General features: G+C 37.8%; 1 long non-coding RNA gene across 2 annotated transcripts in view; it reads left to right on the plus strand.

The window, feature by feature from the left end:
- The window catches only part of LOC101749016, a 563,751-nt gene that overhangs the window by 454,185 nt on the left and 84,904 nt on the right, over positions 1–24,662 (plus strand). For both annotated transcript variants that reach the window (XR_006930943.1, XR_005862405.1), the window contains 6 exons: positions 3,894–3,951; positions 9,249–9,426; positions 20,208–20,317; positions 22,523–22,675; positions 23,594–23,703; positions 24,352–24,453. This is a non-coding gene — a long non-coding RNA (uncharacterized LOC101749016). The remainder of the gene's footprint in view (positions 1–3,893; positions 3,952–9,248; positions 9,427–20,207; positions 20,318–22,522; positions 22,676–23,593; positions 23,704–24,351; positions 24,454–24,662) is intronic.

Consider the following 24,662-nt stretch of genomic DNA (forward strand, 5'->3'; position numbering starts at 1 on the left):
GAGAGAATGGTTGTAATACCTGAACAAGTTCAGTACTAATATCAGAAGGAAATTGAAATTAATGAAGGATTCATTACATCAGGATTCAGAATCTCATCTCAGAAATAGGAGAGGAGCAGCTGTGGAAAGAAGATACAGTACTACCATTGTAAGTCTCAGTGCAGACATGTGTAGTACAAAGCATCTGTATGGCCTGTATGGCTTTATCTCTGATAAAGCATTTACCTCTGCTGTTACCTCAATCCTCTTTCCTGCATCACAGTATGCCTAAGGCAATAGGAATGCACTGAGGCATAATGTGGAGTTACACAATGCAAATAAAGGCAAGGATGTCACACAGAATATATATTATACGTGATAGTGTCTGATTGAAAGAGTGGATGTCTCCAACTGAAAGGAAAAAATATTTCTTTAAGCTTTATGAAACTGGAGAGAAATCGATGATTCAATCAGAGTAGCTCTGTAGCAGATCGCTTTTATGAGCTCTTTCCAGAGCAGAATCACATATGGAAACAATTGCGAGTAACATGCAGTAAAGTACATTCCACGGAATAATCCCATGCTGGCAGAGATTGAACTAGACAGTTTAATAAGCTTTCCATCCTTAATTTCTCTCTGCCTATGATTCTTTCAGATGAAGCCATGTAATTTTGTCTTCTATAGCTTTGGAAATATCCAATACCTTCTGATTTACAGCATGACCTGTGTATAACAAAGTCCAGGTTGCTTGAGCAAGAAAGACACCCTAATGGTAACAGCACATTTCAAATACAATCAATTCCAGGCCTTCATTTATATTTATTTGTTTGTTTACTATATCTGTGGAATGAAATATACTGCTTGGAAATACCTTAGTGGCCAGCCTCCCTTAGGACCTTTATTAAATCCTCATATTGAGAAGGCGAAGAGTAGTAAAAATATGATGGGAAATACAAGGCAAGATATACAGAAATTGAACAAAAAAGTTTGGTGAAACCATCCTCGTTTCTTAACTGTGTTATTAAGGGGTGGTATCATAGCATCAAATGGGCTGTACGTTTTGGGTAGCTACCAAAGATTGTGGATGCTGGAGAGCCTTTGATGGACAATATGTAACTTTTGCAGGTCTGCAATATTTCACATGATGTGGATCCAGAGAAAACAATCCATTTCTTTGTAGCACCTCTGAATTTCTTGTCTGCATTGGGAATCATTGGCAAGCTAAATCTTCGATTAAAAAGTCTGATGCCTGAAGCCCCAGCCTGGCACTAGCTAGAAAAGAGATGTTTGGTCTCATCCAAGATCTAATGTCTAGTAGACATCTAAATTTTAAACAAGAAGAATCACCTTCTGAAAATATTGCTCTGTTAACTGCTCTAGTCTTTGAAAATGGAGACACATGAGCGCATCTGCAGGCTATTTTATACCATTGTCTCTCATAACAGAAATGTCTTCAGATGACCAAGAGTAAATCTTATCCTTCACATTTCAGTAGGTGAAGTCTGATGGGATGAATTTCAACCAACAACTGAAATACTTCCAAATTTTTCCTGAAAAAAGAACAGTAATTTAAGAAATGGCTAGGAAAGCTTAAGTCCGTGAGAAAGTCACATTAGGCTCCAAGGCTTCAATAGCTAGCATTCTTGCCAGTCCAGATATGAGGAAAAATACAAAGCTACAAAAAATATTTATAAAAAAACTTTCAAAAGTACTCTCATACATGCAGGAGTACTGCTTGGGGAAGATACCTTTCAACAAGACAAAACTATTGACTGTTAAAGAGCAGCACAATAAAAGCAATTCATGTGAAATATTAATAGGGGAACTAATTAGAGATGAGATGGAGTGAGCTGTAATTATAACTATGTCAAACTCAAAACAGGAAGAAAAATGTCCCTTCCCCCCAACCAGGAAAAATACTCATGTTCACCTGCATGATGATAGCTATAATTTTCAAGCGATAGTATCAGTAAGCAAAGGAATACTTGAATAGCATTGAATTAAAAATGAATACTCGGAATTTTCAGAAAGATATAAAGGATAAGGGGAGGGAAGGAAGGAGAAAAGGAAAGCGAAGAATAGGTTGGCTTTGATTCTGAAAATTATGTAATTTTCTATTTTTAGTGGAGGTTAAAACAGTGTAGGGACTGATAATACATAATTGATTATAAATCAGTTTTCAAACCAGTTGCGATATCAGGTTTTGGCAAAGCTTGCTTGGATATCTGAGAGGTTCTTTTTCAGACGTGATTTTATCAATTGTGGATGTACCAGTAAGTTTCACTCTGAAAGTCTAAAACCAGGCATAGTAGTGTTGATTCTTCATGAAGTAAATATTCAGAAGTTAAATGACTGGATATATGATACAGTATGATTTCATCTGTCTTTAAAAGTTTGCTAGATCTTATTTAGTAATCAAATTGAACCTGGGTTGGAAAAATAAGATGTATTTACATAGGCCTGTCCAAACACAATGCCTTCTATTTATTTCCAGTGAAACTACAATAGGTACAAAGAGCACTATAGCACTATTTGATAGAGGAAATTCTCAGCTACAGAACAAAATTTTTCAGTGCCTTTGCCACCATGAGCCAATTCACGTGGGGGAACTGATCGAGACGCTCTTCATGGTGTGACAGCTGTGCATGGCTGTCCGGATCATGGTCTTTGATGCCACTGTCACCACTACTGGAATGCACCAACCACCCCCTTACTGTGCTGACATCAACAGTTTGGTCTCCATAAATGTTCACCAAGCATTGATGAGTGTCAATGGGTGCTATTTTTTCTACACAGAGGGATTCAGTGAGGCACCTTTGTTTCATGCGCACTTCAATGTCAGCCAGCATTTTGTCAGACCACCCCTCTGCTGCCATCTGTCACACAGAAACAATATGTGTTGTAATACTGGGGGAAAATGTTGATTTCTACTGCCATCCCACCAACATCCTCCTCTGATGTCATAGGCCAAAATAATAAAATAGGAGGCATTACTTTCGGAGCATCCCTCGTATTATAGGCATAATCCTATGAACTACAGAACATCCAAGCTCTGTTCTACGTAAGCAGCAAACAGTTTATTTTGAGACTGGATTTAGTTCTTGAATATTCATAAGCATCGTCCCTGTGGGGGCTGACAGCAGTGTCTGCCAAAGTCACATCCAAAGGTATGTGTGCAGTGGTGTGGAAAGTCCTTATGCAGTGTCCTGTGGGTTTGGATCCATTTGAATGAAACTTCAGGGTATAGTCAAGAAGGAAAGCCAGCTTATCCAGCCACTTAGCAGCATTGATTGAATTCTTGGTGTAGGCACTATTTGAACTGAGATTTGCCAAATACAGATTGTATGTCAACTACTAATGCTAGAAATGTGTTTACAATAACACAGTGATGCAATCAAAACCAAGAATGGAAGTTTTACCTTAAGATTGATTTGAAAAGACTTTTAGAAAACCGTGTTTATTGCTGTACATATCCTAGGGATACATAACCCTTAACCTCAGTCCTACTAGAGAAGCCACACACTAACAAGCTGGAGGAACTCCACCTGGCCTCAGCATTAGGAACTTCATGGGAAAATAAAAGCGGGATGATGTTACTCTTGTTTGATGTACCAGTGTGAAACACTCAGAGGAGGCATGCTCAAGCAGCTGAATTAGCAGTGGAAAAACTCAGCGTGCTTGCATTACTCTCAGCTGTACTAGTATGCTATTACTACATGGCGTACAATAAGATCCAGCTGTCCTCAGTGCCTGAATGTGGGCCAGTTCATAAATTATTGTACAAATGGCTTGGATAAGGATCCAGTAACGTTTATTGAAAGAATACCACATTAGAGGTGTGATGTTCATGCTACATATGATGTCATCTTCACGTATGGTACAGATGGTTGGTAATTTGTACTTCTTTTTTCCAGAATAGCAGATCAGAATTTACAGCCAGGTCCCAGAATCAAGTACAACTGCAGTGGTAAGGTAAGAAATGAAAAAGGCAATATATTTGTAGTTGAAAATTACATCTTTACCTTGATCACAGTGCTGTGGTCCACCCATACTGAAGACTTGACTCTCCAGAAGTCCCTTCTAACTGCTACAATGGTGTGATTCTATGAAATCATTGCATTCTAGAGAGAGCGAGCTGACAAAAACATATTTACTGTGGTTGATTTCTTTTTCTCCCTTCTGATGTGTTTGAATTGAGTTTTATTTGTGACATCTGAAAATAGCTGATACATGTGGTTTGGATGTTCAGTAAAGATTGCTTTTTATCATTCAGTCCTCTTAAATACCCTAGTAATGTAAAACAAAGAACTCAAAACAGACTTTCAAGAAAAAAAAAAAAAGCAGCACCGTGTTTCTTTTAAATTCAGTAATTTACTCCAACCCAAGTTCAGCACGTTCTCTAAGTCTGTTGGAGACTTTTCTCGCTTTAATGGTAATCGTGTTTGGACCTTGCCAAAATTCATATTCATAAATGAGATGCAATTATCTGGCTTCTCCTAGCACCCTGTGTTATTGTGCTGGAAACTGTCTATTTCCAGAACAGCAGTATGTTTTACCTGTAGCTTACCAACCCTATATACTGTCTACAGCTGATATATACACTTCTATATTTAATGTTACTACCTCTCCTGTGAGAGTAAGATTGATTTAAGGTGTATCTGCATCTAGAAAATGTATGGGGATCACTGACCAGACTAATTTTCAATGCATTGTTACAACTAGACACATGTTGAAAGGTATTTTACTTACTGAAAACTTGTGTCTCCACTGTTTTGAGACTTATTTTTTTGAAAAGTAAATAGTGGCTCTCAACACAGGAATGGATGTTCTCCGTAGTAGTGCAGTTAAATCTTGGATTGTGATTAATCTTAATACTGAAATGAATTTAGAATTATAAGCTTCACTATCATGTTCAGGATGTAAGTAGAAGCAATCAGCGTGATTGCTTAAAATAGCCCATTTTCCATTTTCCAATGGGAGTAGCATTCAAAATTCATCAATAGTGTGGGCATGCGTTACTCAGCCAAGTAATCACCATAGTCTTTTTAGACAGTTAAAAACATTAAATTTCAACATATTGTATTAAATTCTCACTAACAGAGTCTTGGACAAGCTTCTTATACAAAGAATGTAAAACATGTTAATGAATAAATGCAAACTCATTATCTTAAGACGACACAGCAGAAGCATGAAAACAGTTAAGTTTTTTCCCTTAGGATGACAACTTCTCAATTACAAACAGCACCGGAAGATATGCTTATCAGGCAGTTCTTTCAGATGAGCTAATTAAGAATGTTCTAGCTTTCTGTGTGTGTGTGTGTGTGTGTGCCCAAGTGAACAACACTGTTGAGGCAGAGGGAACTAGGCAATTGTTAAGTACCATTCACAGTTTGTTCGGGTGGTTAAGTTTGGTTCCAAGACAATGTTTCAAACTCAGCATGGAAGCATTTAATTCAGCATAATTTTAGAGGGTTAAAAAAAAAAAAAAAAGCTCTTGAAGGCAAGTCAAGTCATACCACCTAAGGGAGAAATGCAGATATCCTCTTTAAATTGAAAGTACTCATTTAGAAAAAATTAGATTCAGTTAAATGTTTAATGTAAGATTTAGAAACCAGAGTGTTCAGAATACTTTTGTCTGCGATTCAAGAAAAAGAATTTAAGTCTTTTTCTGTCTGTGCTACATTTACACTTGCAGTATTGAGTCTTTCTTATCAAATATCCGTGTACTCATCAAAACAAATCCCATTGCTTACGTTAGTCCATTATTTTCTCTTGATGTTTTGCTGCCTGACAAGAGCTGATTGATATCGGTAGAATGACCTAAAGCAGTAATCTCAGCTGACGTATTCATCTGTTCATGAGCTGAAAACATACCAATACGAACATTTCGTTTTGATAATAACTCTTTTTATTCTATCTTACGAGCGGCAATATTAACAATCATGTAACAGAGCTGCAGATCTCTAGCCTTCAGTATACAAAATTTCACAGCAGCCTTTTCCTTTGTAATTTTAAACTCCAACTGCCAGTGTTACAGGGTAGATGTCTCTTTACTCTCTCTATGTATAGGGTAAGAATGAAGTATTTGCAATTAGGTGGAAAACTGGCCAGAATATATTGTATGTATATGCATGTCATGTGCATTACAGAGATGGAAATAAAAGCAATTGATCATTCCAGGGAATGTCTCAAAAAAACATATGGGAAATTATACTGTATTAATGTTCTTTTACTTCTGTTTAATATAGCAAAGTTAATTTATTCAGTCTTGTTTCATTATCAAGGTGCACATCAGTCAGACTTGCCATTAGTATTAAGTGGTTTTCTGAGTGTAAAGAATGAAGTCCCATTATATACCAGTATTCACAGATCTACTTTGCTCATAGTATTTCTAAGCATGTACTTTCTATTGGCAAAGAAAGCATTTTGACTGGCTTGAAAGCTTAATATGCTCCCATGAACTTTTTATGACTTAATCATTAGAAATAAACTGCTTCATGATCTCTGTTACTTGATGCAAGTCTATTGTTTTTTTACAGTCCAACCTGATTCCAGGATATTGAAATGTCTCACTTGCAAACCAGCAAAAATACTTTTGCAGTCATTTAGTAGCTGCAGAAAATAGCTTATCTGAATCAGACTCTTGAAATTTAAACAATTAAATTTGGCAGTTTCCTGTTTTGAGACAAGCAGTTGTTAACTAGTGTTGATGCTAATGAGACTAATTTCTTGTCCCTCAGTACTTGGCTGAGTGTTTGTCACTAGAATATAAATTCCTCTGGTAGCTTTTGAAACCATTGACTAGTTAGCTTAAATCAATGTCTCACATGTATTTATGCAGGTAATTAGCAAACTTTATGAAAAGAAGCCAGTTAGAAGAAGGAGGATTAGTGTTCTTTATCTAAAGTGAAAAAGATAATAATCATCAGACTGCTTTTATTATTAGGTATCTGAGTCTCTTTCGAAGGGAGATGATTTAAGCATGATGGCAAAGGAAGGCTCAGTCAGACCTTGGATCACTGTGGAACCTGGCCATAAGATCCAAACTGGAGAGTGTCAGGCCTGCCAACATGATCACAATTTTTATTGCAGTTAACAGGGTTGTTTTCCATAGGGTTCCTTGGATCCTGGCAAAATTCCATCAACACCCTTAAAGAGCTAGTTTCCCATTCCTACATAGTAAAAATGGCGAATTTGTCTATTAGATGCTCTTTTGTTTTCCTTTGATTCATAAGCCTAATGAAACGATGTTAGCAGATGAAATGGAAATTGTAGTGCAGTTAAATTCTTAATAATTGAACAGTCGTGGGATTATGTAAGAAATCACCCAGGATCGTGAAAAGAAAATAAAAGCTATTATGGTGGCAAATTGCATGGATGTATGAGAGGCATTATTTCAATTCTTGATTTTATGTTGCACTCCAACCTGATGTCAGAAATTAATTCCTACTTTTTCAACTTTAACCCAGTTCCTTGTTTGTCAAGTATGAACTATGTGTAAGTATGGGAAAAAATGCTGCAGATTTGTTAAGTCTTGACATCAAATTTCAAGGCAGTGATTTGCTTATCTGCAATACCTGTCACATTTTGACTTCATCATTTCTGATGATTAAAAAGTGGCGAAGGAAACTGGGTAGTCAAAATGCCAGGTGAGTCCAAAATAATGGAAATAGTTTAATTTTTTAAAATGGAAGGAACTTTTTCTCAGCTGTGGATCTTTGGATTTTTGTACTCTGTGGCAGAATCCTGTTAAAAATCTGAGGAAAAAGGTTCCTGAAAACAGGGAAGGTCCTCTGGTAGTTAGTTGCATCCATTGTTAACCAAGCTTAGGCTCCTGTGGAACTGCTCCATATGCAGGTTTTATTTCTTTTTAAAATTACAATGCTTTTACCCTTTGCTTCTCTGCTCGTGGTTCATCTCAAGATGCAGAGTCTGTACAGAAGGCAGGTAAGGAGATAAAATGGACATGACGAAAATAGATCAAAAAAGGGGATATGCTGTAATATTGCAGCAAATGACCATCTGATTCCTAAAGATTTTATATGGCAGCTAGAGCTGCTAACATTGTTCATGTATAAAGAAGATGTAGGAGTTTCACAGGGCATCCTTAAGAGCGTAGGCCATGTACTCTTCAAATAGCAAAAGTACTATTGCCCAGTAAGAGAACACCATAACAAACATTTTTCTTTTTCCATGTAAATATTGGGGATGGGGGGAGAAAGGTAGCCAACAGTGCATAGCAAATAGTGACTCAAAATAAATATTCCAGTAGAGTATTTCCAAAAGATATTGCAAATTTTGAAAAGCAGAAATCTCAGGTAGAGGAGATTTTGGGTATGGATAAATATTTGAGCAGTAAATAGTTCCGGAAAGGAAAAGTGTATTAAGAAAATTTTACTGAAGACCTCTATGGATAAAGCCTAGTGAAAGCTAGAACGCTGTAAGTTATTCAGCTTGTTTGTTAAGTGTTGTCAATTGCTGAGTGAAAAAGAAAGACATTTGGGGCTTACTCATAGTGATTTCTTTCCGTCTTGAAGTTAAATAAAAGACAGGAAGGTTGTGTTTAGCAAAACAGTTACTGAGACCAAAATGATTTCTGAGTATTTAGATTTTAGCTTATAAGGTAAGTACTGTGAAATGACCACATTTTTTTCAATAAACATTATTCTATTCTTATCTGTGACATTTACATTAATTCATGACCGGTTTGTACACTCTTGCCATCTTATGTAAACTAGTGTAAAAATGAATGAAATCATCCAGCTAAAAACTTAGAACCTTCAGAAGAATATGAAGTTTTACTCTGAATGAATATGTTTGTGCCTGCCAGTTCTAAGGTATGTTAGTTAGGTAAGGTTTGTTTCTTGTTCTGACAGTATATCATTTTTAAGTGCTCAAAATGTGTAAAGCAATGCACAGTGCAGGCACTGCCAACAACCCTTGCCCTTTAAAGCACTTATGTTTTCATTAATGAAAAAATATAGTAATTAGTAGATGTGCTACTAAACATTGGCTTAGGTCTGCTGTGAGGTTGGAGAGTAGCAGTGTTGTTGTTCCACTGCAAATTCCTTGACCTGACTTGTCCATTAGCTGTTTGATGTTATGGTTATTAGAATTTCATTTCAGTAGCAGCACATTTATTTTTCCATTGGGTCTCTTATCGTGATTAGGTTTTCCAGCTTGGAGAATTCACAGCAATAACATTCTCTACTCTTTGGATTATTTTTTTTCCTAAACAAAAGTGATCTGATAATCTCTCTTTCCTCCAGCCAGGATGATTCGTGCTGCTGTGTAATGAGAGAAATCATGCATCTTTGGCTATTCATGGGCCTGAAATACAGCCTCCTGCAGCTGATAAGGTATAATGGCTTTCAGTGAGCTTCAGCACCTCTGAACTGAATGCAGCGGAGACCCAACATGACTGAAGTTTCCAAGTCCAACTGTAAGGTAAACCACTGTATGAGTAATGCATGTGTCAAATATTTTGCAACATTCCGTGTGTCTGTGTTATGTTGTTAGTTACAGTGCCGGAATGCTCCTTTTTATATCTGAGGATTCCTTCCCTTTTCTAACATGGGAAAAGTGTCTCACTGGATAATCTAATCCGGTTAGAGTTGAAGTAGAAAACAAAAATTTGTATAAAAAGCAGTCTGAGGTCAACTGAGGTAATGTGAGAAAGTCCACAGGAATGGGAATGAGTGGAATTTGCTTATCAAAATCCTTTACGAGGACAATATAATTTTATTTTATAGATGTAAATATATACATATATGTATGTAGCAGAAAGAGGACTGACATTCCAGAAAGAAAGAAGAAACTCCAGTCTTTTAAATACTCCTATGACTTCCAACTAGAGGAAAAAAGAATTGTATTTGTTTTTATAGTTAGAATCCAAAAAGTAAGGGAGAGAAGATTTTATGTGGATATAACAGCTAGACATCAAACAAAAAATTCCTGTTTTAGTAGGTAGTCCTATTATGTAATCCACACATAGGAAAATGTTTCATGTCATTTTTCATTGGAAGCTAAGTTTTGAAGCTAGTAGGTTCAGGAGATATTCCATGGTCTAGATTATTAAATGTTAGAAGATGTAATCAATTAATTCAGCTACCCGCATGCATGGTAGAATGGGAAGTGTTTGTTTAGATTCCAATTTATAGTTGTTTGTTTTATTATTTTACCCTCAGGAGGAAGCTTAACTGCTTAATTCTGCTGCTTTTCTAGTGTTACACAAAGCACACAATAAAGCATAAGGCAACTTTGCCTGGTTTATAGTAGAACTTTTAATTAAATGTTTTTTCTTTGCAAACTGAATTTAAAAACAAAAATCAGCAGTAGGAGGCTTTAACTGCACAATGTCTCTTTTGAGTTAGAGACAAAAGCCTTAATTGGTTTTTATTGCACGAGGATTCTATTGTAACCTCGGAGCCAATATTTGTAACCAGTATTGAAAGGGGTCCTTAGAACCTCCAAGAGAGACTCATGACAGCTAACACACAAGCGCAGGGGAGTGGAGGAATACACAAAGAACTTCTGGGAAACAATGTGATTAGGTGTGATTGTTCTCAGAAATCTAATACACATTTATAACTTAAGCATATATGTATAGCTTCTGTCTGAAAGCTAGGTATGCATCTTAGATGGAGCGATGCCCTGTGCATTGAGCGCCATAATGAAGAATGCTGCCTCTTCATGCTACACTGGTCACTGGTGTTAAGAGTTTTCTTTTCTCCTGGTTTTTCTGTGACAATATCTTTCTGTCATTTATATCTGAGGTCTAACTTAATTTGTTGAGAGTTTCTACTTCGTTGTCTTGTCACTTAAGCCTTTCGCAGATACTAACAAATTATCTCTGCGGAATTGTTGTCAGGGGAAATAATTTATTTGCACTTTATGGTTTGGAACATGGCACATCAGAAGCAGTAAATACCTTTGTGGATCTGGCATTGTGTTCAGTGAAGTGCCACCTCTGGTACCCAGACAGATGCCTAGGCCACACAACTGCTGTTCTTGTGTTAATAGCTTTTATGCTATCGGGATGTCAATCAGTAATGGGACAGAAGGAACACAATTCAGTGAAAATTCAAACTTAATGGACTGAATTGCTCTTGGACTGCCTTAGTGTGTTGCAGTGTCTGCAGTCACAATTGCATTTGATTGTGTGAAAAGTGCTTACTAGGCTGAATTTTGAAGCTACCTGTCTGTTGTTTGGTCAAACAACATATAGTATATATATAGAATATAGACATAGGATGAAAGTCTTTCCCCTTTACTTAACTTGGAAGCCCTAGATATATCTGTGCTTTATTAAAAGAGTAGCTGTAAAGATTTCAACTGGGGTGAAATAATACAGGCAAATAAAGCATGAGCCAGAGACAATAATTTAGAAGCAGGATACTCCGCGATGGGTGTTCTAGGAGCTGAACCAGGAAATATTGCCTCATTCCCCAGAAACATGAGCCTAATTCTTACCACATTCCTAACCTAATTGTGCACACTGACCAGTTCAGCTATGTTTCAGACAGACAGCTAAATGTCTAGGTATGGCTGTGGTTTTCTTTGTTTTGTTCAATCTGATGTAAGCTCAGAGCTTGACAGTGGACTTCTGGATGTGAACCTCATCCTCCAGCATTTGCAATATCTGGATTTTCAGAAGGTTTCTTCCGGGTCATGAACATTGTATTTCTACCATCCATTAATATAAAATGTTTGCATCTTTATTTCTAGATGAATTATTCAGTTGCTAAAAAAAATGATAGCAAAAAAATAAATAAAATAAATGCTTTAGAGATTTCAGCACAAAAGCAATAACCTGGATCCCTCTAGAGGCCATTTGTGTAATATTTGGTAGGGAAAAAAGAATTAAACTTGTCTCTCAATTCTCTGTCCGCAGATAATGGAAGCTTATCTATCTCCTATTACTGCATATTATCTTGCCAGCATGCTTCTGTTGGGTGGTGAAAGCTGTGTAATTATTGTACTTGCGCTTCCTTAAACCAGCTCGTACCTTGGGCTGGGTAATGCAGCAGTTTCACAGTGCATAAATTCAAAGTCTTAATTCCTCTATGCAGGTTTCTTCAAAGAATGTTTTTTTTTTTTTAAAAAAAAAAAAAAGCGTTTTATGTTGAGCACTAATCAGTGCACCAGAAGGAGAGGTTTCCATTTGCAGTAGCATTGCCAAGGAACTAATTAAACCGGCCAGACAAAGGGGTACTATTGCACACCCATGCGTGCATGTTTAAGCAGAGGCCTTTGTGGCTTTGATTCTGATCTCAGCTATAGTGACATTACTCCTGAGTATGTTTGAAAAGTCAAATGACTGTAAAAGGCTATGACGGTGAGGAGAACCTGCACGCAGTTAGCTGAGGTGTGAGTAGTCTGCATGGAGAGGAGCAATCCAGCACAGCAAGGGGATGAACTGAGCTTTCTAAACTCTTCTGGGATAAAAGCAATCAGAGCACAATTTAAGGAGAGCACCTCACTGATGGTGCAGCCCATCCCATTGAACACTGTGAAGAGGTTTCCAAATTAGATGCTTTTTGGGTCTGAGAGCATTGTTACTGCAGTGGCTCATTCAGGACAATCTGCTTATGGAGCTGTGTGCGTTAACTTAAGCAACAGAGATAACTCCCTTTTATCAGCAGTTCCTGAGAAACAGCAGGCTGTAAATACAGGGGATGAAGTGCTGGCAGTGTTCCATAATCTGTCCCGGATTGATTGAAAGGCTTTGCCACAAAGCATCAAACCAATTGAGATAGCTAATCAGAAAAATCAGAATGTTTTCATAATGATCTTGGCAAAATTAACTGAGTAAACTTTGCTGCTAGTGATGTTTGCACTTCGTGTAAATTGAGTTGATGGTAGATAGGTAGTTTATAATTAATGTCCTCTAAAATATTTTTTAATTCAACTTCGATAATTCTGCTGTTTCTCATAAAAGTTTATCATTCCTTTCTCCTTACCAGTGTTATCACTATTATTCCACAAGATCATGTCGGATATTAGAAAATCAATTTTAATTCTTAGTGAAATTAATGCCAAGAATGGTATACTTTTATACTTCTGGCACAGAGCAAGATTGTTTTTGATCATTCATTACATGCAAAATATCCCGTAGTATGCCATCAAATGTAATTTCATCCACATGAGTGAGCACTGATGAGGTGCTTTTGAAGAAGTGTTGGATAAAATCACCGTCCATGTTCAACTTTGCGGCAAAGGTGACAAGTATAACGTTTTGATGAAAGATAAAGATGTGGGAGAATACTCATAAAGGCAATTTACAAAACAATACAAAAAAGCAGCATATTTTTATGCAGCATTACGCTACCTGGGGGGAAAAAAAAAAAAAACTGTATCTTGCATTCATTGTGCACTACAATTTCCCAAAAACCACACCAAAATAGGTAGATTATGCATAATCTGTCTTGGTATCTGCACTGAGCCAGAAATTATTGATGGTAGGGGAGAGGTTTCAGTGGGTTTTGCGTCATTCTTCACTCTGCTTTACCACTTTGCATAAGTGCCACTTTAGATTTTCTTTATTATATACTTGTTCATGGCAGAAGTTTCATTTCAAACTAGGAAGTATATCTGAAAGGATGTGCGTTATCACCAGGTATTTTAAGCAATGTAATTCTCTTATTCTGGCTTGATTGACCAGGTAATTGATTTATCACTGCTTACTTTTGGCTCCTTAATTAAGTAGGAAGAGATAACTCATCTGCCAGTAAGTGGAGCTCTTCGCTAGTCCAGGGCAGTCTTCACCAGGAACATTTTTTTCTCCTTTTCTTTTTTTGTTTTACAAACTGTAAAGTTGGTATTTAGTTTTTCTTCAGTCCTTTTGCAACTTCCACATTATGTTCCACTTCTGTTGCTTATAAATCAAGCAGATTATAAATTAGTTTATTTCCATGGAGATTTTTTTCCTTTTCTCTTTGTCGGACAAATGTTGTATTCATTCACCCATCCCTTAAAATAAAGGGGAGCTCTTAGTACACTACTTTTATCTTTATTTTAATTTTTTATTTTTGTAAGAAATATATCTCAGTATTTTTAATAAAAATGGTGCAGATTGCTATACCAGGGATTTCGGGGTGATGGAAGGGTTTCCCATGCTTTTCAGACTGTGAACTCATTACCTACCAATGAACATTTGTAGTAATGGTTCTTTGAGTGCAGCATGTCAACCTATTTGTACCATGGTCTACTTTCTGGTGTTATAAAAGGATTGCTGTGTGAGATGGCAAAGGGTCTCTTTCCACGAGAATTGCTCGAAGAATCAGCTACATTTAAACTTATTTTAAAATCCAAACTGTCTGGATTAGGAAGGATTGTTAAGGAAAACATAGAACTTTACAATCACAGATAGAGTAGTATGAAGAAATCTGTATTCATCCAAATGATATGTCAGGCTTAGTTTCTAACCTAAGCACTCAAATGAATCCTCAGTGAATACTGGACTGAACATAGAAATATTTCGCTTATCTTGGAAGTATCCTTCTTTTTGTACTTTATTAATGTTGAAGTCTCGTTTATTTGTGCTGATAACGTGGTTTACTTGGTATGTTTCTCCATATATCCTGTAGTCTGTTTAACAAAAGTATTGTTTATATACATTGGCTATTGTTGTGTCAGCCACCTCTCTGAAGATGCCTCATTTTGAGCATGGTATGCATGCTGCAGTGCTTGCATTTGTTCCCTCTGAGTCTGCCAGCATTATTCATACCCCACAGTTCCAAATAGTATTGCTGTCCTATTCTTGAAAGAAGAGCACGACTATTATGGCAATCAAAAGTGTTAAATGTACATCCATGACTAAATAAGGAAAGACAGGAAGATGCATTCTCTCCTTAAATGTTCTTATGTACAGTGCTAGAAACTACTCTTCTGCTGCAGGGGCAAATTAATCTGGGAAATTCACTTCACCTTGGAGATGACTTCTGGCAACTCCATAGCTTTGAACAGAGTAATGGAATCATTAAGGTTGGAAAAGATCTCTGAGATCGTCTCGTCCAACCAATTCACCTACCACCAATACTGCCCACTAATCATGCCCCTCAGTGCCACAGCTCCATGTTTCTTGAACACCACCAGGGAGAGTGACTCCACCACCTCCCTGTGCCAGTGCCTCACCACACTTTGAGTTGTTCCTAATATCCAGCCTGAACATCCCCCAGCACAACTTGAGGCCATCACTTCTCATTCTGCCACTGTTACCTGGGACGAGTGGGCAATCCCCACCTCACCACAACCTGCTTTCAGGGAACTGCAGAGAGCAGTAAGGTCTCCTCTGAGCTTCTTCTTCAGACTGAACAATCCCAGCTCCCTCAGCTGCTTCTCGTAAGACTTGTGTTCGGACCCTTGAAACTGAAAGGGAAGAGAGATTTCCAAAAAGGTTTCAAAGGGTTAAGCACCTTTCTCAGTGCTTCTGATGAATATCGATCAGTAAATTAATGGCCTTACTCATGTTAGTAGCAATAAGGCACAAAAAAAGAGGAAAACCCTACCATCCCCATTGTATAGGTGGAGGCATAGACTGCAAGATACATTAAGTGAATTGCTGCAAAGTTGGAACTGAATTCAGCTGTATTGTGCCCAAATCATATTCCATCAGGTCTCTCACTTTTGCACTTTTTGAACTTACTGATGTTATGAGCCATAGTCAGCTTTCCTATTCTTTCAGTGCCAGGAACAGAGTTCTTCGGAATTGATTTGTAATCCTATGTATTTGGCCAGAACTTTATAGCCCTGGGAGACAGATTCAAGCAGAACTCAAAAACAGATCTGCTTAAGCTAAAGTCTCAAATTCTTTAAAAAGCAAAAATTATCAGAAAATGGAAATTAAAAGGGTTTGTAAACCAATGACTTTTGGCTATGACAGTCTTTGCAAGATGTCTTTTTCTTCTCTGATTAGTGTTTTAGTCTCCACAACTTTCTGAGCTGCAGCAAATCATGCAGGTCCCAGCTTCCAGCTCAGCCCACACTGTCCCTAAAGTGTATTTAAGCTTTTTCACCCGAATTTGCTCAGCAGCTCTCCAGAAACTGTGCTGCCTCCTTTCTCTTTCCCCTGACCCACTGACTTCTGGAAAGAGTATGGCATACAATGAAGAATGCAAAAATTTAGCAGCTTCAGTGCTCCCCTTGTAGAGGGTCTTTCTCATATGAGAAGGTAGAGGGGATCTCTGAATCTAAAGAAAAAAGTGCTCCCTAAACAAACAATGAGAAGGGCTCTCCAAAGCCATAGGGAAGCTGTGAAATGAACGGGAGATCCTGTCCTCTTGAGGTGAGTGTGGCTCATACCAGTTTTCAGCAGTACCTTTGCTCCCTGTAACCTATTGTGTTTCCTGGCCTCTGCAGAAACCAAAGCTCACCTCTGGTTTCCCTTGGGGACCTATAGTTTTTCCCAGAAAAAAAGACCTACTTAATTTAGCTTTTAGGGCTTTCATTGGTGCTCTGAAGTCTCTCTCCCATTCAGAAAAAATACAGTTGTATATCTCTGCAGAATCACATCGTTTTACTGCTGGTACCGCATAGCAAGACTGCATTTTAGATCACTCTCAGGCAAATCTGGCTTTTACTACTTATAAAAGAAAGGTCTCCCATAAACCATAGCTTAGTTCAGAAACATATTCAGAGACTGCTGCCTTTTAAAAGCAAGGAAGGTAGCAAATAGTTTCATTCAATCAAAACAAAACAAAAAAAGGAAGCAACAAATCTTCCCTGAAAGACCACTGTATCAGTGCAATAAACCTCAGGGCTTCGGTAACTTAAACTCCTCTCAATTGTGTGTGACTTTGTTAGAGAACTCATTAGTTAAAGTTAATGAGTGCTTGCCCACAAACTCTCATCTTCATAACTAATGCACCAGCACTTGTCTCAGAGCATTACAGTAACATTACATTAGCAAACTGTGATTTATTAGACTATAAAACAAAAGCAATGTAAAAATCGCCTAGAATGGATCATTTTTTTCCTTAAAGAGGGTGCAGCCATGCTATCCAAATGCTTTATACTCAGAAATACCATCTAGAGCATGCTGGATTTTACAGCTGTGTGTAAAAATGCACTGTCAATTCACATGAATGTCACAGGAGGTGTCAAAACTCGTTAAACTGAAGATAAGGGCAAACTGACAAACTGCATATCTATAAGTCTAACCAGGGAGAAGTGTAACATAAATTTTAATGGAACAGAGCAGAAACTGCAAACAAAAAGTGGTTAAGTGGTGTGGTGGGTCATTGCCTCTTTCTGCCATGTTTTACACCAGAATAGTACAGTTGAATTGAACTGGTAAGACAGAGAATGGGGCAGTATTTCACAGGTACCCAGTGCACATAGAACTTCTTAAGACAAACTCACTTTGACTTGAGTCAGTTTTGCAGGCTTAGATTAAGTAGAGGATCGTTTTGTAGTTTAACATCTCTGCATTGCAATCAGGCCTGGAGAGGGTCTTTCAAACGTGTGAATCTCTGGAGCCATCCTGAATCATTGTCCCTGCAGGAAAGACAGTTAAGTGCCGGGTACAGAATGGTGCTCCCTGGGCAACCATGGGTTGGAAAGGGAGCAATGCTGACAGCCCTCGTTGGCATTAGCAGTCAGCATCAAAGTCTGCTCATAATTAGCTGCCAGTTTAAGGGTTTCTGTGTAGTACACGCTGTATGATAGCTCATTCCACAGGACAGAGATATACCCCAAGAAAAAGGTAAAATAAGCAAAGATACGGCAGTAATGAATTATTTTGTCACCACTCTTGTGTCATGATGTAAACAGTCCTCAAGTAGTTTAAATACACTGTTTTGCTAAGTAGTTTGGTACTTAATGGTTATTTTTGTGGGTTGGGCTATTGAGTGGGTGTAGTGTCTGGATGTCCTGCAATTACTGTCTGAGAGAAAGATTAATTCCTAAGTATGGCTCCTTTGTACCGTACAAACCATGGCAACAGGTAATTGGGGTCAACTTTGGTTGCCCTGTTGAAAATTTTAATGTCAGAGCTTTGAGCAAAGGTTTCTTTCTGAATCTCTTGTAAAAAAAAAAAAAAAAAAGTTTACAGCAAACCTAATAAAATAGCAGGCAGCATGAAAGTTAAATCACAAGGGAAAGTGTGAAAGAGTTTAGTTTCTAAAAGCTTTCCAAGAATATAGTGTAGTTATAAAGAAGAGGACTGCTCTGACCTCATATGCAGTCAGGTAAAACTATTCCTGAAGAGATGAAATATCTTTAACTTCAAATCTGTGCATGCTTTTGGAAAGTTTTGCTGTTTCAGTGATGGTTATGAAAACAGGTTCTTATATAGGCAGTATGAGATATACTGATAAACTCAACAACAGACATTTTTTTTTTTGTCTATTGCAGAGATGAGACCGAACCTGGTATTTTTAAATTACATGTAATAGATTGAAGGGAGTAGGCAGGTAGCAACCTATAGCCACGGCTGGCTGTCTTCCTTCTGTCCTGTCACCTTTTTAAGCAGTAGCAGCAGTTTGGGGAAAAGAAAAAAAAAGAGAGAGCTTTTCTTCGTTTTGGAAACAGAGGACTAATAAATGAGCTCTTTTTGCCTTCCGAAGTGTTATGAATGCTTTCAAAGCTTTCAGGTCAGAGGTGTGGCTCAAGGGGCTTGAGGGCTTTCAGAAGATGGCAGTGGCATGAGGCCACCTGTGAGCACCAGATCCCGGGAGCTGCAGTCCTGCAGCCCAGCTGTGAACTGCCTCTGCCAGCAGTGCTTTGCTTCTGAGAGACATTTCCTTTGGGACTTCTGTATTGGGATTAAAGCTTTTTGCACCTTTCATCTCTGCTTGCAGAGCTGCAAGGAATTTGTAGTTAAGACTCTAAACTACCTACAACACTGGAAAATATCGGTTCTTCTAAGCAATTTTAATGCAACTTTCTAGGGTACCAGTGTTGCCACGGTAATGATGCAGCAGAGAGTGGTGAAATATTGGAATATGTGTTCTGGGGCAGATGGCCTGCAAAATTGCTCTTACTGCATTTGCCCCTTAGAAATTAATTATTGTTTTAGAGCAAGTGGCTCTTTGACTCTTAGTGCTTTTCTTAATGTGAGCTACAGAAACTTCAGACCTGATACTGCAAACCTGCTCAGACGGAAATCCACCCCTGTTTTGCATTTAATTTCCTTCTGTACTGAGTGAGTAAATGAGAGGGCGTATTTGAAGAGTATATGGCATCTCAAGTGGTGTGCAGACCAGCTCCCAACATGAAATCTAAATTCATGGGCAGCGTCCAGCGATGTCAGGACACGTTTTATATGTGCAGTCAGTTTATCTCTGTGAAGTACATCTGCCGAGATGTAGGAGGACCAGACTTTTTGTAGAATTCCAGATCCACCATACAACAGTTACCTGACTCATATACCATTCATCCAGACATCCTATATACAATTCATGGGTAAGTGTCACTGAGAGCGATGGAAGGGCTAAAAACCCATTAGTCCCCTAATAAATCTGCTTGGAAAATGGCTAGGTGTAATCTGATCCACTGAGCTCAGTACAGCATTCCCCTGAGCAGACTGGATTTGCAGTGCCTCCAAATGCAAGCATATCATCACCACTGCCTCAGGGGCTCAAAGCACTGGCACATTCAAATTCTTAGTTCTCAGTTACAGCCAGATGTTTTTTTTTTTTGTTTTTTGTTTTTTGGGTTTTTTTTTAGATTGTATTTATTTTCTTATCTAAATTTTAATAACATTGACATTTTGAGAGTTAATTACCCAAGTTGAATTCCTGGAAGTTTTCATACAGGAATGACTCAAGAATGTTGATGCTGCGAAACCCGATCTGCAATCTAAACAGAGCTCAGTTTCAGGCATCAGAATAAATACCTCTATCCATCTGAGTATAACCCATGATCCTTTCCCTCCTGACACTGCAGTGTCAAATCCATCCTCTCTCCCACGGTCACCAGAAAGCCTTTGAATCATGTACCAGGATCTGTCCTATTGTTGTCCTAAGACGCATGTAATGTTGGCAGGAGGAAAAGGCTGTTACTCACTCTGGGCCCAGAGTGAGTGGGGTCTTTTTGTCACTGCTCTTGTGTTGTGCTGTAAACAATCCTCAAGTAGTTTAAATGCACTACTTTGGTAAGTAGTTGATATTTAATCATTGTTTTTGTGGATTGGGCTGTTGAATAGTTGTAGTCTCCGAATATGCTATAATTGCTGTCAGAAAGACAGATTTTACAGCCTTAGATCTTCTGTTTGTCTTTCACTTTAGCAGGAACGCTTCACAGGGAAGGCAGCCCAGGTGTCAAGACCCAACAAGCACAATGCTTCCATCAGCTTTCCGGGAGCATGACTGGTTGGAGATCATACATGTTTGTCTGGGTATGTGTGTAGACAGTAGCAGGCATTTGTTGGATTGACAGACTTAGCTGAAACACCATAGTAACATGGTCAGCTTCATTTGTTTTCTGCCTTCTGAGCACATGGCTGGGAATAATATGTAGTTTCAAGCTTTGGGGTTGTGCTTTTAGCTTGGTTTTTTGCTTGTTTGTTTGAATTCTTTTAAAGGAGGAAAACAACATTTGTACAGTGTAGATACATTTTGAAAAACCACAATAAAATGAAAGAAAATCACAATAATTATAAAGACTAAAGGTCAAAGATAGGGTTGGTCATTGTCGTCACCCAAGCTTGCTCTGTAGTTTTCCTGTGGTGCGTCACATCTCCTCAGACTTACACTGGCCACTATTTGTCCTGTTTGCTTGATTGTCATTTTCCATGTCTCTTTCCTTTTTTAGAAGTCCTGAGTCCACAGCTGCACAAAGAAATAATATACAGACAAATGTTAAGACTTTATATTAAACTTAGGGTTGTTTTTGTTTTGTAGTTAGGCTGAAGTAATCAGACCAAGTGTGAAACTTTCAATTTTTTTTGAGTTTTGTTATAGTGCTATTTTTACCCTTTTTTATAAATGTGTTTTTGGGCAGCAATTCCAGGAGAAAAAAAAAAAAAAAAAAAAAAAGACTGCAATTCCTCTATCGTTTGCCCAAGTGATCTGACTGGAGGATCCATAGGAGTAATTTAGCAGCTAGTACAAAAAAGCCCACTTAGACTTGTTCAGACTTTGGTACATGGGCTTTGGGTTATGGTGATGTAGTTATTGGATTCACAGTAAGCTTGTGATCGGATAGTATTACCTTTACATTACCCTTTACATTTTTCAGTTCCATTTATGAGGAAATACGGTGAAGATCTGGCTGTGAGGAGACTTTGGTTCAGTGTTTATTGAAATTAGAAAAACACCTGCAAAAATTTTATCATTCTGATCAGACCAAGACTATGACAACAAGAAATTGGTCCTATATGTTATCTCATCTTGTACCATTATAAGATTATGTAGAATGAAAGCAAGCAGTTCAAAGAACTTGAATGACAACGAGTATAGAAACTTATAAACCGATTTTAATCTTCAAACAAATAAAGGGTTGTGCTGGCCTGCTCCATTCTGAGCAGTAATCGAGTAGTACTGCAACTAATCACTCTGTCAGTAAGATCTATGCAAGAGAAAAGTTATGCAGGATACCTCTCACCTCCAGCCAGAGCCAAAAACTTGGGAAAGAGCTGAGCATTGGGACATCTTCACTTGTGCAACAGCAGCCAGAAACTGAAAATGTTGGCACAAAGCGTGAAAGTCAAACTGAAGGTTCAACAAGCAAGAGCTTACTAGTGAAAGCCAGACTCCCACCAGCCACAGGGCTGATCCAAAATGGAGAGATGAAGCTGTTGAAAGTGTGGGCTGGCTCTCTGATGGGAAGACTGTATTATCTCTACCCATGCTTTGCTACAAGAGCCTGTGGTGTTTTCTGTAGAGTGTTCTATCCATTTCTTAAATGTCTCTACTCCTAATGAAGTTATCTTTGGCCCAATGAAGTGAAAACTTTCTTCTTAGAAAAGAAGTCAAAGCCAACAAACAAGAAAACCAGTAACTAAAACCCACAATAATAGGATTTATAAACAAAACCAAATGAGTTTATAGTAACAGACTGGCTGCTAGCCTTCCTGTACACAGATTCTTCTGATTTATTTTTGGAATATGGCACTGAGCTCTGGATTTCTTCATGAATGCTTTGAGAATTTTATTTTCCCTATCCTTTATTACAGGATACAACATGCCACAATGCTCAGATCTCGTTTCCTTTCACTTTCTACCTTCATCTGAAAGACTTTGTCTTCCTGGCTCTTCTGTATTGTATGCCTTGGCTGTTTACAGAAGTTGTTTCTGTGTGCCAAGCTCTTTTCACGTAATGTAACTCAATCCACATGTCTACTTCAAAAAATTCAATACAAATCTCTGGCAAATGCTCTCTCAACATCCAGCTGCTACTTCAGCATTTTTGTCCCATGCATTTTTTTACAAGGCTTTTGCTGCTCTGCATCTTGGCAATCACAAATAAAAGCAGCTTCTTTCCTGCTACAGATTTCCAAAAAAACTTTTAAAGTCTTGGCTTCCCGTTTTTTTCATTCAAAGCACGATGATAACCTGGCAGTTAAATGTTTTGTTTTCCTAGTTCCTCTTGTTTTTCACAGGAAAGCTAAAGGTTTGAAGACAAATGTCTTTTAAAAAGTATGGAAACTCCAGAATTTTGCCTAATGTTATTCTGCCCTAATCCAGTTTATTTGAAGTGCAGGTGGGATTGGAAGCTTGTACTTGGTTACAAATGTTCTTCTGCCTCTTACTTGGTAAGCTGTGTGAGACTGCTGAAGAAGTAGTGGTGGGTCGAGTGTTGTTTGTCCATCACATTTCAAAGAAGCTCATCTTGTGGATTCAGAGATCTGCCAGCTTTCTGCTTTTGGTTTAGACAGAAAAACCACGGTAGTGTTCAGCTTTGTACAAGTCAAAGTTTATTCAGTTTCCCTATCTGAAGACTACAATTTGGTCTATATGCTTCTGACACAAAGCTATATTTTCATGCATCCTTGTTTTGTGACCAAATTCTGTAAATGACAAAGATCAAGCAGTAAAAGGCATGTGCACAGTGTTCTTCTACTGCACTAACTCAGAAAAACTGAAAGCTGTAAAAACTGTCTGAGCTACAGAAAGGAGCTGTGAGGAAGTATGAGTGCTTCCAAAGGTATTTAGTGAGAATGTATTTATACAGTAAATTAATTTCAAACAAAAGCAATTTATCTTGTCTGGACAGTCACATGGAATGTAGTACAAATTAAGTAGAAAAACAAGAACAGAATGCTTGAAAAATTTTACCTATTAAAAAGTTGCACTGGGCACTTTTCTATTTTAGGACAAGATTTAATTGGATTCTTTCAAATGCATTGGCAGGACAGTCATTTTCTTACCAGCAGGTAACAGCAGTTTCAAAAAAGGTTCTTTCTCCAATGTAGCTGCAGGAACTGTTGCTACTTAGAAACTAGCAAAGTCATTAATCAAAACAAAAACAACAAACTGTTATATAAAGCAATAATTTTGCCAAACAAGCATTTTGAGTCTGTCTAAAATGAATAATCAGAACATGCTACCGTGTTCATGGGTAATAAAAACTTGGAAGGATACATGTCTGGCCTAGTAATTTTTTTTTTTTCCAAGCATAAAAATAATTTCCTCCTTAAAGCAATTTCTTTTAATCTTTCTTGTTATTGCAGCATTTTTCCTTATCAATGCCTAACTTACTGTCCACTGTCGCAGTGCACTGAAGATGCTGAAAAGGAGAATGCCAATAGGAAGCTTCACAGGAGGTGTTTGCTATCAGTAGGTATGTTGCTGATAGTAACCATGGAAACTTGTTTAGAATGACCTCTTACCTATAGAATGAAAGCAAGCCCAGGGAAATTTAGGTCGATTCACAGGGACAACTCAGATCTTCATGTGGTATCCTGTTAAATTACATAAAATGTCACTAGGGAGTCATTTAAAACTGGTTGGGATGATAGAATTTGAGGCTCTCTTGTGGAAAGTCTTTTGGTAGGAGGATGGGCTCTGTTGCTCTTGGATTAATTTCAGATAACATAAATTGCAAATGTTATGATTCCATTAATCTTGCCATATACCAGTAGCTTTCTCAGTTCAAGTATCTACATGCTTCACATGTACCTTTTTGAGTCAACACTGGAAATCCTTGTTCTCTGGTGATTTTATCACTCTTCTTGAAAATCTTAATTGAAGCAGGAGGCATTTCAGAGCCTAAGCCACCATCATCTTCTCTTAACAAATATATGAAATAGACCTTTCTTAAGAAGAGGCCTATAAGTGCAGCTAAAGCAGCCAATTTTCTCCTAAGTTACAGTAAGTGAGGGAGAAGAAATAATCTAGATAGAAATTTGAATTTGAATAAGAAGTTATTTGGTTAGAAATAATTTAATAGTCATTCAACTACTAATTTTACATTTGTATTCCATTTCAGAGAGACTGAAAAAAGGGGAGTACGAGTATGTAGATGGAAACATAAAGTGAGATTTAGTTGTGGATGAGTAAATAAAAATACACTAAAAGCTGGCAAAATGAGGTAAGAGAATATTTTAATAAGATATGCTGCATATTCCAGTAAGCTTGTCCTTCCATCCTGGTTATGCTCTTCTATATATATTATGCTTAGTTTGATTTTTCTTAGTCACCTTTTCTCTCTTGCTATCCCTTTATTTAAGGATACATTTTTAAGCAGCACCCTTAGTTACTTGTCATTCCTGCTCTCCTAAATAGATGAGGATCCATGTC

This window comes from Gallus gallus, chromosome 9, assembly GCF_016699485.2.
Source record: "Gallus gallus isolate bGalGal1 chromosome 9, bGalGal1.mat.broiler.GRCg7b, whole genome shotgun sequence".
NCBI classification, from domain to species: domain Eukaryota; kingdom Metazoa; phylum Chordata; class Aves; order Galliformes; family Phasianidae; genus Gallus; species Gallus gallus.